Source organism: Sturnus vulgaris, chromosome 22, assembly GCF_052056855.1.
Source record: "Sturnus vulgaris isolate bStuVul1 chromosome 22, bStuVul1.hap1, whole genome shotgun sequence".
NCBI classification, from domain to species: domain Eukaryota; kingdom Metazoa; phylum Chordata; class Aves; order Passeriformes; family Sturnidae; genus Sturnus; species Sturnus vulgaris.
In genome coordinates this window covers 6,770,420-6,785,740 of record NC_142264.1, presented here as the reverse complement: position 1 = coordinate 6,785,740, position 15,321 = coordinate 6,770,420, and the positions used below count along the sequence as shown (strand labels likewise).

At 44.2% G+C, this 15,321-nt stretch overlaps 1 long non-coding RNA gene across 1 annotated transcript; it reads right to left on the bottom strand.

Annotated features, from left to right (window-relative positions):
* Positions 1-428: 428 nt before the first annotated feature.
* LOC148221440 (uncharacterized) lies at positions 429-9,037 on the bottom strand. The gene is made up of 2 exons (XR_015808053.1): positions 8,725-9,037; positions 429-1,779 (listed from the first exon to the last, which is right to left on the bottom strand). It is a non-coding gene; the product is annotated as an uncharacterized LOC148221440 (long non-coding RNA).
* Positions 9,038-15,321: the final 6,284 nt, after the last annotated feature.

Sequence of the window (15,321 nt, the reverse complement as noted above, 5' to 3'; positions counted from 1 at the left end):
GGGCCTGCCCACCCTCACATGGAAAAATATATTTTTTAAATATTTTCTCTCTTCTTGGGCTTCTCTTGCTTCTTTCTTTAGGAGTGTGTTGTCAGATGCCAGTCAGCTCTGGTAAAGGGGTCAGTGAGCTGGGACCAGGGGGTGATGAGATTTCTGCTGCAGAATCTGGGAGTGGAACCTGCTGGGGACAGTTATGAAGAGCAGGGTGTAGAGAACTGATCTAAAATACCTCTTAACCCAAGCATGGTTTGCCCTCAGTATCTGCACCACTATATTCCAGCGGAAGACATCTGCTGTCACTGAATAAAATCTCCCCTGGAAATATGTCCATGAGCAACAATATCTTTGCAGTCAGGGATTTGAGAAAATAAACAAACACCTGCCAGGAACAGAATTGAATCAAGCACTGATTTAAATATGACAAGAAGAAGAAGAAAAAAGGCATTTTATTGATGGACTAAAAGAAAAGATAAAACACAAACCCTTCTTGTGCTTCATCTGGGGGCAGAAGGGGATGAGGAAGGGGATAAGAGGTGGGGAAAGAGAAAAGACTGGCTCATACACTGAGCTCTGTTGTTGTACAGGCAACACCCTGTCAGCACTTTGCAAGAAGGAGCTCCATCTTTCTTTCTTACGTGGCCTGACAGCTTTTCACAAGAGATTTATATAGGGACAGATCGGAATATCTGTCATAGCAAACCACCGTGGTCAAGAGAAATGAGGCACTGTGAGCTGGGACCTCACACTTCCAAGGATCAGGAGATGCTGTCCAGGGCAGGGACAGCGGTGGGTGCTGCTCCACACCCCGGGGTGGAGGGTCCCTGGGCTACACCAGCACCAGGAATGTGCCCTGGGATTTATCTGGCTCTGTACAGGTATGTGGAGCTCCCAGGTCTGTGTCCCTGCAGGCTGGGGAGCCTCCCCTTGTGATCAAAGCACAGGACCTGTCACTGCCAGGGTTCAATTCATCTCTTTCTAAGGCAGACGTCTAAAACAAGTCAGATGAATTGTGCTGTGGAATTGGTTGTTTCTCTTCCCCAGCTCCAGTGGGAGTTTAGGCAGCTGGCTGGGCTGAGGAGAGCTTGAGCTGCTGGAAGCAAGAAGAAACTAATCACAGAACCACAGAATCACACAATGGCTTGGGTTGGAAGGGACCTTAAAGATCATCTCGTTCCAACCCTCCTACCGTGGGCAGGGACACTTTCCACTGGACCAGGTTGCTCAAATCCCATTCTGAGTGTGCAGGCAGTGTCTGCCCTCATCCCCATGAGCCCATTCCTGCCTCCATCCCCAGACAATCCCTCAGCCATGGCAGGTAGGGCAGGAGTGCCCCGGGAGCAGCAGGGCACACATCTCCTGGGAAGGAGGTGCTGGAGAGGTCTGCAAGGAGCAGGGATGCAGCCAAGTATGAAGAGTTTTAGACAGGCTCAGAGCAGCCAAACTTGGATTTGTTTTGCCAGAAGGTTAGAAAGGAAAAGCCAGGGAAGAGATCACAGTTTGCACTGGGCAGTGACTGTGCTTGGCTCGGCCCGAGGCACTCTGCAGTGACAAAGCCACGGGAGCGTTTCACAAGGACAAAGGTTACTGGCTGCAGAACAGCAGAGTATTAACATGGCACTGACAGCAACCCTGCCAGAGCACGGGCCCATGTAAATCCTTCCAAGGCCATTAGCACGGTGTGGCAGCCAGCCTCAGATGTGGGACACGGATTTGTAAACCCCGGGTGAGTGGTTGGCAGGTCACAAAGCTGCTGGTCCCGCTGGAGCACATCCACTGGAACTGGGAGAAAAAAAAAGAGGGAAGGAAAAGCAGATTGTAGTTCAGAGCCCTGCTCTGTCAGTGCAGCTCCTCCAGACCCCAGCTGCGGTGTAAATTGAGATTCCACATGGATGCTGCTGCCTGCTTTCACTGCTCATTGGGTGCAATTTACTTGTCTCATCCGATTTACGCCATGCACTCAGGTCTGGAGCATAAATATCCCAGCTCATATAACTATGAGAACATCTTCTGTCTCGCCTCTCTCACACTGGCTCAGATGCATCAGATTCAGAGGAAGTGATTTTAATTTCAGTGATCTTCGCTTTCTCACCCAAAGCCCCACTGATTTCTCTGCTGAGGTCTCCAAATCACACAAGTGGAGTTTTCCATTGGATTTCATATTATCTTCTGATCTGAAGGGTTTAAGTGTGAATTAAGTGATACCTTGGCTTTGAGCACAGCCTCCCTTCCTTAGGGGTGAGTTTCAGCCTAAATGAGCGGTGCATTGGGAATGCACTCCCCAAGCATGAATAAATGTTCTCAGGGAGATCTTTAACAACATACAATCTTCCAAGCAACAGGTTGCTTTACTAGGATTAACAACCTGGAGGAGAAGGATTAATATAATTGCTACTCCTAACCAGAGCTGTGGAAAATAAGCACAATGGAGTTAAATAAAACGTTTGAAAACTGTTAGGGATTTGGGGTGGGTTTTTTTTTTTTTGTTTTATTTTTAATCTCTTAAATGTATTTATTTTGTGAATCTCACAGGAAGTTCCCTGATGTCAAACAGGATGTGCAACCATTCATCTTTTCCTCCTTCCTTTTCAAAAAGGTTTTTAAGCTCAAATCAAACAGGATAATTTTAGGGAGCAACACCCCAACTGGCCTTCCTCCAGCTCTCTTTCATGTTTCATTTCATAGGAATAAAGGAAGTTAGATCAGATGAAAGGAAAAGTCCACCTAATCCAGAATTAGAAGTTCAATAGTGGCCAAAAATTGCCACTAGGAAAGGCTGTGCAAAGGGTGAGCACATGGCACTATTTCTGTCCCAGTCTTTCCCAGCCTCCAGTGCTCAGCAGCTCAGGGACTGCCAGAGTCAGAGGTGTTATCTTCCAGTTTAATGCCCTTGATGGATTTTTTTTTCTTCCATGAAGTATCTAACAGCTTCACAAAATGCATGGTTAAGCTGTAAAACTCTACTTTTTTTGTGAATGCCAGAAGTTTATATGGGTTCAAAAAGCAAAGTGTGAAACCACATTACATTTCTACCTTCTGGATGTGCTATCAAGCAAACACACCTTGACAGGGAAATCTCTCCCCAGGAGACATCGTGACTTTGATACGTTCTTCTTTTTTTATTTTTTTTTTCCTTCCCTCTTTAAAATCCATTTCTGGAATAAATGTGTTCCACAGCAAGTCTTGCAAGGAAAAGTGTTTTCCTGCAGTCAGCAGCCCTGCCTGCAGCACTCCTGCAGCCCATCTGTGAGGGGGCTCTACCTGATCAGATCAGATGCACTACAAGGTGTTTGTTCTGCTGCCCAGGAGTGGAGCATCAGGAGCCACTGGGCTGTGACCAGTTGAATAATTCTGAACAAATACACGGAAATAAACATCATCATCCTTATCGCATTAATCACAGTCTCGCAGGGAAACTTCACCTGGATTTTAGTGAATTCCGAGCCCATTTTCTTCATTATCTCTGATTCCCTGGTGATCCTGGGCAGCTGGAGCAGAATTCACCCTTGTGTAAGAGCCAGTGCAAAGTCAAAGCATCCCCTGAATGCCACTGGCATGAATCTGCAGCCTGTGCTCTTTGTATTCATCCTCTGCAAAGTGAGGTGGTGGTGAGGTCCTGTAGGATCTGAGCAGCCAGACACCTCCTAGGCCAACCAAAATCCCCAAATTCTTGTTTCTTGAGCCTTTTTCCACCCTACAGGTGTTTTTCTTCCCTGTCAGGCTGCCAAGATCCTGTGCATGCTCCATAGGAACTGAAGAATAACTCCTCCAGTTATGCAGGGAGGTTTTTAGCTCCCACCAAACCTTCCCACTCGGGGGAACTTATTTTAACTTTGCTTTTCCCAGTACAGAAACAGTCCTGGGAAGTCAGACTCATTGCCCTCAAAGAGAAGAGTGCCCACTTATGCAGGGAGCAACATGGGCTCTTTTCAAAGCCTTCCCAGTGCCAGGCTGAGTCTCTCTTTCCTTCCTCACTTTTGTGCTTGTTTTCCAGGAATCTGAGCTGCTTTTGAAGCTGAATCTGTTCCAAGTCTCTCCAGATCAGATCCCCATCTGCCTCCATGGCTGTTTGGAGCTGGCAGTGGGCACTGTCCCTCCAACCATGCTGCTGCCCTTCCCTTCCAGCCCCACCACATATTTCAGATATCTTCAGACCCCATAAACATCCCTTCTGCAGAAGGAGCTGGAACCATTTCAGCCTGGGCTGTGCTGAGAGGAGACAGAGATGCCCCCTCAGGCAGAGTGAAAAGGGCCCAATGAACGCTGTGATGACAGCACAGTAAAATTCCCTGGGCTCTAAATATTTTATCATCATAAAATAAACATAGATCTTCTCATCATGAAATATACATTAAAAAATGTTTAAACATGTTAATTATTAAACCAATATTGATTCATATTGGATGAAGCATTAACGGGTGGAGTTTGGAGGAGGAAAATTGGCAAATGTATTTAATGTCGAAAGAGCGCTTGCCACATATCAATATTCATCAGGTCTAACCACTAATAATCATAACAGTGACAGGCCAGATTTATGGCTCCTCTGCATGAAGGCAAGTCTGTGCAGAGGGACAAACTGAAATATTAAGATGGGAGGCACAAAAATTCTTTTTTTTTTTTTTTTACCTCAGCTCATCATTGTGATTTTATGGATAAACTGAGGATTTACGTAAAAGAGTCTGAGCAAACAGAGGGAAGACTCTTGTGAGTTTATTTGAGAGCAGGTTATCAGAAGGATTTAATCATCTTCTCTGATAAGGCCTGGGCTAAAGGCATCCTCCTGTGCAGGTGCCACCAGGGTGCACAAGGAGTTATTGGTTGCTCCTGTGCCCTCTCTCTGGACATTTATTCAAAGAATCTTAAATGGATTTTCTGAAAGTCAGAGAGTGGGAAATGCATCATGTGCCACCTTTAGCATTTGCAGGGTTGAAGGTGAAGCTTGAGTTGGGGAGTTTTATGGTTCAAGTCAGTTATTTTGATTTGGGGTTGTAAATATTCTACCCAGAGGAGAATGCCTTGCTCACTGTGTCTGCAGGAATTCTTTTGCAGATTGTTTTCCACTGGAAGCTCTAGCTTTGATAATACACTGAGATCACACACAGATGGAAAAGGAAGGGACTGGGAACTGAAATTCCATTAGTATGGGAGACCTGCCAAAGGTCCTTAATTTGGTTTAGTTTCAAATGTCCATCCTAACCACTCCAGGAGCAGGAATCCAGATGTGGATGCAGTCTGTCCAAGGACATTCTTGGCATTTTGTCTTGATCTGTTTTTCATTTCCTTCCCCACCTACAATTTTTTCCCCTGATTTATTTCAATGTGAACAGGTGCACCAAGACCTGTATCTTCAACACTATGTGACTCTGGGAATTTAACAGCATTTCTGCAATATGCTGGAACCTGAGAGAACTTCAGAATTGAAGGGCATTCATCATATTTAAAAACATTTTCTTGTGAAGAAAGTCCCTTTTCCTGGTCTTTAAACATTAAAAAAAAAAAAAAAAAAGCAAAGAAAAAAAAAAGCACACAATGAGGTTCAGTGACTGTGATCAAGGATTCCAGTTAAATTCATTCAGTCTACAATTCAAAAAATAAATTTGTTTTCTTAACAACCTCCTCTGCAAACGCAGTGTGGTACCAGAGAGTTAACAGGTGCTCTGTCTTGCATGCCAAATTAATTTAATACTTTTTATTTCTGTGTCTCTTTGCAGGACTGGTACAAATCACAAGAGCAAACACATAGAAACCTTCTCTCCTGAGGTGAGGGAGGGGTCATACAACTACTGATAGACAGAGTCATGCCAAGAAAAGCCAAATAAATTGCTTTTGCCCTTGCTGGAATTTGGTTTCAATGTCAGGGCTGGTACCTGAGTGAGCTGCTGGCATATCCTGCAGATACAAAGTGTGTAAGATGATGCACAGAAGACAAGGATGGGAGAAAAAGATCAGATGAACCATTCTGCCGACCAAAATCAGGCCTGGAAACAGGGGTCTTTAGGTCTGTCAGGTCCTCTCCTTTGCCCACCAGCCTTTCTTGCCTTCAGAATAGATCTGGAATTCTTTTTTCCTCACTCCTGAATACATGCCAGTACAATGGCAAATGTCAGCCTTTTTCTTTGGGACAAGGCATTTGAACACCAAAACCTTTAACATCTGGCAGCTGTAGTTTTCTGTTGAACAACAGCTTTGCTGTCACTGTTTATGTGCAGGAGAAATGCTTCTGAGCCTATGCATGGAAATCATACACTAAATTGTCCATTTAATTTCCACTTACTGGGAGACTCGGCATACATTAAAGAATATTTGACTATTAAAAGCATGTTTATGGACTCTAATATTGCTATCAGTGGTATGTGACTAATACAGAGTAAAGTGCATTTTGTCACAATGGCTTGATTTCGGAGTAATCTCTCACTGGCAAGTGTTAATCTGGGGGCTCTCTTCCTAATGCAGCTCCAAAAAATGTGTCCAGAGGGATTCCTGCTCTGGTTGTGTCTTGCACAACATCCTGGCACAACGTCCTTGCATGAAACTCATGCTGAGTGAAGTGAAAGCTGAATTAACCTTTAAAAGTTGCACTGTTGGCCAGATTGCCTAACAAAATCATGTTCTTTGAATGTACAAAGTAAGGAGAATTCCTTTATCCATCTACTCCACCACACATATCCATAAACTTTTGTACTGATCGACCACTTGTAATCAAATGTGATACAGAGATTAGCGGCCCCAAAAATATTAACTTCTCACAAGTTTCATGAAGAAGCTGATTCTGTTGGAGCTCCTAAGTAATTGCACACTCAGGGATTCAAACAGGATCCCTATGCATGGAAAGCAAGCTTCATTTCCATGGAGCACAGAATAGTTGGAATCTTGATGGGATGTTCTCCCACTGCAAAACAGCCATTTCTTAAAATTAAAATGTGCCACAGTAACAAACACTGATTTAAGTAACATTTCAATTGAAGGCAGACATTTAGCTTGTGATAATAGGATATTTGATTTCTTACATTCTTACAGAATTTTCTTCTCCTTAATGTATACAATAATTCTCATCCACAAAAAGCCCAAACACCAAAAAACAAACAAGTGTATGTGTTGTGGGAAGACTGAGGTTCATAAAACACCATTTTCTTCAGAATTTTCACATCAAAAGTCATGGAAAAATATCGGAGTTTTGGGAAAAAAAGTTCAAAACCTGGAATATGTACTGAAAGACAAATTCCAACTTTTAACCAGAGCATTAACAATTCCTCCAGAGCGAAAGGCCCAGCTAATCAGCAGTTGTATCCAGAGAAACCTCCTGTCAAAAAGCTCTCCTGTGCTCAACTCTACTGAGCAGAACAACAAGCAACTAAATCTCCATCAATTCCTGGCCCCCTGTACCCACAGGATGCTCTCCAAGGGCAGCAGTCAGGACTCCTGGCCCCCAGGCAGAAAGCTGAGCCACGTGCTGTGGCTCTCCCTGCCTTTGTGTTTGGTTGCCCATGCTCATGCCCCCCCCAGGCTCTGTGCCCTGGCTGCCAGCAGCAGCAATGTCCCTTTGGGTGATGTGACAAGACCTCTCCTGCTTTGCAGTGCTCCTCCTCCAACCCCTCCTGGCTGTCATTGCAGTTTCCTGAGCGTTTCCCCTCTCTCAGATCAGTGCTGTATCTCATCCAGGAAAACCAAACCCTCTGTCCCCATGACCTGCACATCAGCAGAGATGCTCTGCAGTCACAGGAATTGTTCAGAGAGGGAGTTCAGTGCTGGGGAAGTCCAAGCCAACCACTTTGGATTATTGTTTAGGGAATCTCATGAAACCAGATGATTTACAATGAATTAAGAGCTGGACTTGTTCATATTGGGATTTTCCAGAGGACTGGGATCCCTAGGACTCAGCTTCCAGTGGTTGTCTAGTTTGGTGGTGACAAATCCTCTTCTGTGGTCTCAAAGCACAGCACAGAAGTGGTACAGTGTGTGCCAGAGCCCGGGCAGCACTGAGTGTGCTTGTGCCTGATCCGGGCTGCAATCACTGCAAAAATGAGCCCTAAGGGGCACCGTTCACACGCCAGGCTCGCTCCTGAGCTGGGAAATAATGACTTGGGACTCACTTTGCAAATGCAGCTGCCTCCTGGGCCTAACAGCCACACATTGTGTGGGGTGCAATTAGGAGGTCATAGAAATGCTGTCACTGATGGCTTTCTGGCTGCCTCCGGAAAATGTTCTCAACACATGGCTAATAAGTAGGTTTCTTTGATACCACTTTGATAGCTAGGGACTGCAGGAGGAAAACAAGCAGAAGACCAAGCTTGATGCTATTATCCTTTTTAACTTTGCTTAGCAAATGATTCTGAAGTGCTCAACACAATCACTCCCCCTTTTAAGCATAGGTTTTTCCACTCCTCTTCCTTTACTAGGGTCTAATTTTAAGGGAGCACTTTGGGATTTTAATAACAGAATTATACACTTTGCCCACAGGTCTTTAATCTCTCGATGTTTATCCCATCAGCTGCGTCTCTGGCGAGCCTTTATCCTGGGATGTTTGTCTATTAAATTAACAGTATTTCAGAAGAAGATAAGCCATTTGCAAGCAGTAAATCACAAGGCAGCAGCATCCACTTAGTTCTCTGGCTGTTGCATCACTCAGTACATTATACACTGTTCTATATACTCAGTATATCACCGAGTTCTTCATCTTCCCTGCCACCCCCGCCCTCCGCCCCCACGCTGTCTGCAAAATGCACAAACCTCTCCGAGGCAGGCGAATCCAAAGAGAAGGAGACAGATGAGATCCGTGTGAGCAGCAAACTGGGAAGCTTTGGAGGGTTTGGATGGCGCTGCTGGCTTTTGGCTGGGTTGCCTGTGGAGGAGAGGGTAGAGCAGAGCCCTCCACATCTGAGCATCTCAGGGAGTGCCAAAAGCAGTGAGTAACCCTGCCCTGCAAAGAGCAGAGCCCCAGGGAGCACAGCAGGCAGGGGCTGCCCACCCACTGCTGCAGTGAAAGCACCCCAGGATGGAGGCAGCCCACGCTGAGCAGTGCATGGAGAAGTTCTGCAGGACCAGAAGGAGATGGATATGTCACACAGTGAAGGAGGAGAGGTAGCTGGAAGGTGGCCAAGAAAATGGAAGTCATAATTCTGTTTATGCACGAAGTAGAAATGAGAGTGTTTGTCCTGAATTGCTTTGTCTGTCTTAATTCTCGGCCTTAATTGAAAGGGTCCTTCCTCAAGAAAGTGACCTGCAGCGGATGTTAGGAGATACTTTCAGAGCTCGGTGCACTGTAACAGAATCATCAGCACTGAGAAATGTTCATTTTTGCTCCTTGGATTGTGCCCATCCAGCAAATGGAGCGGGTTCAGTTTCATTTAAACGCTGAGAAGTGCCAGGTCCCTGCAGAAAGCAGGCATGGTGCATCTGCAAGCAGATGGGAAACATCTCCATGTAAGCATTTATGAGATGCCTAACATAGTTTTTTTCTCTCACAAAAAGAAGCAAACAGATGAAAATCTAAATGTTAAGGGCAGTGCGAACCAATAATTCGGGGGAAAAACTCGGTACAAGTTGTACAAAGCAATCTGTTGCAACAACTTCTCTTTTATCTCCCCGTTGACTTCTTCCTTCCTACCCTTCTTGCTATCACCTTTTACAGTGTAACCATGCAGACATCCTATTTTTGATACCAAAACTCTCTTTGAACCAAATCAGATTAGAAACAGCAAATTCCAGCCATACTCCACAACATAACACCCAGGGAATTTTGTCTTCCTGCCCTCCTTGAATTAGCAAATTAAAAAAAAAAATCAAATTAAAAATTCCTGAGGATTTTTTTTCCACGTGCATGCTCTCTTTTCTGCATCTAGCTGCAACATCTTGGCTAGCCACTCTCTCAATTTGACAGATTTTAAATCCCAAAGGCTTCAGCAAAGACACTTGGTCCACCTTTCCCCTGGAGAGGGGAGGATATTTGGGTTCCTCTGGCTATCTGCACATTAAGGGAGGTGCCTGAGGTCATGGTAATCCCTTCCAGCTCTCTGCTAGCTGGGCTCTGACACCCTAAACACAGCGGATAACACAGACTGAGGTGCTGCCCTACCTGGAAAACAGGGCATGAGAAGTGCTAAGAGTAGAATCACAGAATTATTTAGGTTGGAAAAGACCTTTGAGATCATCGAATCTAATTAACAGACAGAGCAGACAGATCCTTTTTCCTGGCTGGGGAGGAAGTATGAAATGCAGAGTACATTTACATTTTTGATCCAATCTGGAGCAAAGCTGATACCTTTCAGCATTGCCCAGAGTTATTTTGGATGAGGGACCCACATTTTCAGATTCCTTCTCTGGGCTCTGGAGATTCAGCCTTGTTCTCCTCACCCCAGGTCTATTCCCCAACCACACACTTTCTAAATCAGCCTCTGTCACTTTGTTTGTTTATTTGTTTCCTTGTCTCTCTTCCTCTCCTGATTTTTGAAATTTGTCTTTGGATCAGGATCACATAAATCTTCCTTATGGAAATATTTGTGCACTTGGCACATTTCCAAGGAATGTTTAGACTTTAATAAAGCAATTTTTGTGGGTTTTTTTTTTCTATTTTTCTTTCCAGGGGGAGAAGTTTGTAATGATTTTTTTTTTTTTTTTTTTTTTACTGGCTTTCCTCCATGAATCTTGGCAGCTTAGGAGTCCCCTCCAGTAGGATGTAATTGGAAGTAGCTGCTCCCTCTGATAGCCTGGCTTTCAGAGAGTGGCCTCCAGTTCAGTAGCTGCAAATAACTGTGGGCAATTTTGCCTGTGCTTAATTGCAACAAGGTTGTTTCCTCCAATTTTAAAGTCTTTCATTTTCAGGCAAAACCAGAGCTGAATGCTCATGTGTCCTCCTCTAAAACCCCTTTATAATAAGTGTTAAGAAAATATTTTCTGCCACTGCTGACAATTTTTCCCTCAGAAGACTGGAGGAGTTCCAGCTGCTGCTGGAAACATCTGGGGATGTGGTCAGCAGAAGAAAGACTCTTGGTTTGGCTGATGGATAAAGCACTGCCTCTGCCCAGGAGTAAATGCAGAGCTCATTGCTTATTCCCTCTTTCTCTTGGTAAATTTAGAAATCTTTGGAGCTGGGTGAATTTTAGTTTTAGGAATAGTAATGTCACAAAGCAACACAACCAGTGTTTCGGGTCAATCCCACTTGTCTCAGCCCTGACAGTGCAGCACCCAAGGGTGTTCTCCAGTCTGGCCTTTAAACTCTCATGGTTCCACGACCTTCCTGGGCTGTTTTTTCCAGCACTTGACTCTCAGTAGTGGCAGAAGGGCAATCTAAATATCCTCTAGAACACAAGTTTATCTTTGAGCCGTCCCAAAATTAAACTGTCTCAAGTTCAGAAGAGCACAGAGGAACCTCAGATCCTCGATCTTCTGGCAGCACCAGCTGTCAGCCCACAGAAACCTTTGCAGGGATAGGAATAGCCTCGGTGCTATTCCGAAATTCTCAGAAAAAGCTTTTCCCAGGAAACAGAGCGAGTGCTTTTCCATGCTCCACCATCTGTGCCTGCTGGAGACCCACTTGGCCCCTGGCATCCCACGAGTCATCAACAGGAGACAAAACCACCAAGAAACCAGCAGAGATCACTTCAAAATGCAAACAAAGCAGAATAGTGAGACACTTCAGGCCAAGTTCCCAACTGCTGTAAATCAGTGAAACTCATGGATTTCAACCCAACTCTGCCAGTCTGCTCCAACTGAGGATTCAGTTCCTCATCATTAACTCCTCCAGCATTGCACAGCCAGCTTTTGGAGGCTTTGAATGACTTCCTGCTTGGAGTTTACAGCTGTTCCAGCAAGGCCTTTGGTTTATCCCTTTAATTTGTCATTAGCCTGTGCAAACAAAAGGAACAAAATAAAAAGAATAAAATGAAAAGGACTGGGAAAAAAGAAACCCAAACAGATGTACTCACTTTTCCTCCACTTCAGGAAGACTTTAGGTAAGAAGCATTGCTAAAGTGAGGATCTACTGGGACAGGTTTCCTGGTTAGGATAAAGATGTTGGTTGAGATTTAAGGCTGGAAGAATATTGGTTCAGATTAATGAAAAAAATAAAGTAAGACTCTAACTTCTACTCAGGAGTTTTCTTTTTCATTAAAATAACATTTCATTCTTCATTTCAATGTTTTCCAATCATTCTGAATCCTCCTGGAATCAGATGCAGTTTCTTGAAATACCAGCAACAAAGCTAATTCTAACAGCATTTCTGAAGGATATGGGAAGAAAAAAATTATGAACATTAGGAGGAAAACCTGTTCTGCTGATATTGTGCATTCATTTTGGCAAATTATTAGGGACTAGAAGTTCAAAAAAGCCTCGAATACCCCATAGGAGCAGCTGAGTTCCTCACACATCCAAAGCCTTTGTACCTGCATGATCCCAGCTTGCAAACTTCACACTGCAGTTGAGCCTGGACCACACTGTGCCCTTTTTGACCTTCAGACTATTTTCCACATTAGGGAGATGGAATAAGATTCAAAGAGATTGTCAGATGGTTGGAAGAATTTTAAAAAATACATGTGGAAGTTAAATAAACAGGGAAATAAGTGGTCCAAATGTTTTTTTTCAATTTTGCAAGCCCTGATGTGAACCACCACATTATTTTCCTTACCACATGAAATCTTTTCTTTTGTATAGCTGACTTGACCATGCCAAGGGTCACACAGCAGTTAAGAATTAAACCCCAAGACACTCAGATCAGGAAAAGAAAAAAAGAAATACATCCTAAAATGCTTTTTACTGATTTTGTTTCTGGTAATAGCACAGATACAATAAAAGGTTTTCACTGGGTGGAAGCCAACCAGGATCAATCTTCTGACCAGTAGCAGCAGCCTGAGAACTTTACCCCCCAAAGCTAATGAAAAGGCAGCTTCCCTGTGTTTTTGGAAAGAATACCTTGTGCTCTGCCACAGCCTCAGCTGGTGGCCTGTAAACCCTGCACAGGACTTGGTTCTGCCATTTCTGGTACTTATCCTGCTGTCTTCAATATAGAGCTTGTCAGAGCAATAAAATGCAGATATATTTTCTGTCCTGTGGAACAGCTTTATACACTTTTTTCCATAGGTAACCTTGGAATGTAGACTTTTGAGGAGCAGGCAGACGACTGTGTACATTTATATATCAGCCACATACCCCAGGTCTAGCACACATTGCTTTGTAAAGGTGTGTTTTCCCAAATAGAGCATCAGGGAATCTGTCCTGCCTGCTCCTAGCTGGATTTTCTGTGTCCTGATCACTCTGACTGAGGCCATGTGGAGACAGCAGCAGTTCTGGCTGTGCTGCACAGGGAGAGCAGCTGGACAGCAAAGGAAATAAAGTGGCTCCTCCTCAGGCTGCTGCTCAGGGCTTCCAGTTACAGAATGAGAGTGGAGACCTGGCAACTGCTCCCACAACGGGCAAGAAGAAACTTGATGAGAACAAAATCCCCCCAGGGCCAACATAAACTGTTCTGCTGGTCTGATGGAGGGGATGAGCCATGTTCCAGGTGTCCAAAGGGGGATTTGGACCACAAAACTACAGAACACTTGGTAACATCAAAATGAGATCTCTTTTACTCCAGACCTGCTGCTCACAGTGTCCATGAGTCACTTAAATACTCCAGGATGAAATCTCTATTTTACTTTCGATCTTTTAAAACTCAGTTTGACATTTTAACTCATGCCTAGGTTGTGTTGCCCGTGTGTAGGGTTGAACACTGTTCTTTTTATCTTTGAAACATGTACCCAAAGAAAACACTCAGTTATCTTTTAGTACCTGTTCCTGAATTGAAAAATTCCAGGCCACAAAGCAGCACCGCTCCTTAAGTCCCAGATGGTGTCTGCACTTATTGTGTGGGATTAACACAATGATAAAAGCATCTCCCACTTCTGGATTTGTGCAGTGATCCCACATCGATGATACAGCAGAGAGAGACAACTCGGTATCTGAGACAAGACCAAAACTCAAGATGTTCTTGTTGGAGGAACAGCCTAAATCTGAGCTGGATTTTCAGCATTGCATCCAGATCAGGGAAAAATTACCCTGGAAATTTCACTATGTCCAGACAAGCTTCCTTTATGGGTTTTCCCTATTTCTGACTGTCAAACACATTTAAAACATGACATCAGACTGTCTCATCTCATAATAGTCTGCTGCTTCTTTTTTTCAGCAGCAAAAGAATCAAACTAGTAAAGAATAAGCAAGAAACTCTAAAACAAAAACTACTACTAGAGTAATAATATTCTTGTTAATTATTGTAATATAACTCCATTTAAGAATCCTGCCATGACCTTGTTTTAGGCCATGCTCAAGGTGAGAAAGCAGGTGGCAAAATAATTTTCCATCTTAACAAATTTGCCCATTCCCTGTTTGCAGCACACATCAACCTGGCCCTTTGATCTGGTGCATGATACTCTGCTTCCCTGGAGAATTTGGGGCCAGATGCTTTAACACAAAGTACCTCCATTAAATCTCTATTGCCTTCCACAGGGTATCACAAATTTAAATTGGCTGAAGACTTTGCTCTTGAGAGCTGTTGGAGTGGACCAGGAGAAAATTGTACATTTTGTCAGGTTCTCCAGCAAAATGCAAAAACAGAAGTAGAAATGTTTTTTTTCCTCAGGAATGATGACAGCTCTTCAGGCAGCAGGAAAAAAAAAAACAAACTACTGAAGTGTTAAAGCCCACAAAAGTTCATACGCTCGGGAAGAGTAGGAGGAACCAATGGGTTAATTCTGATGCCCACTCTTGCCCAAAAGTTTGTTTTAATCTGAAAGTTGAGGAGCAAGGTGTTCTACCCCATGCTTGAGACTGCTGGAGTCATTCTCTGTGCAATATACCCATGAGCATCACTGACCTTCTCAGGAAATGAAGTCATGTGGAGACAGAGACTCCTTGGGAGCAAGGACAGAGTGATTTCCCCTCTCAAGGTGTGGGGGACACACTTCACCACATCCCCCAGCTCCAGAGCCACCAGGAGAGACACTCATGTCCACTTGTTGAGATCCTGGGGGCACAGGGTTCCTCAGACCATTGGAAGGTTTCTTTACCATGATCCCTCATCCTCTCCTCTCCAGCTGTGTTCTCTCTCTCCTGCTTTGCTCGTTGGTTCTTCAGACCCAAAGTCTCAGGCTGGGACTCATGAAGGTGCTTCTGACTGGCTCTACCTGTTCCTGTTCCAAGGGTTGTTCCCATCTGGAGCTCAGTTGTGTGAAGGGGGGGAGGATGTGCACTCCTGCAGAAAACAACTTGTTCATCCATGCAGCACATCCACCAAGGACCCAGCAGTGCTGCCTGGGTTTCTGTGGATATTTCCATGTCAGCATTCCTGGTTTTATC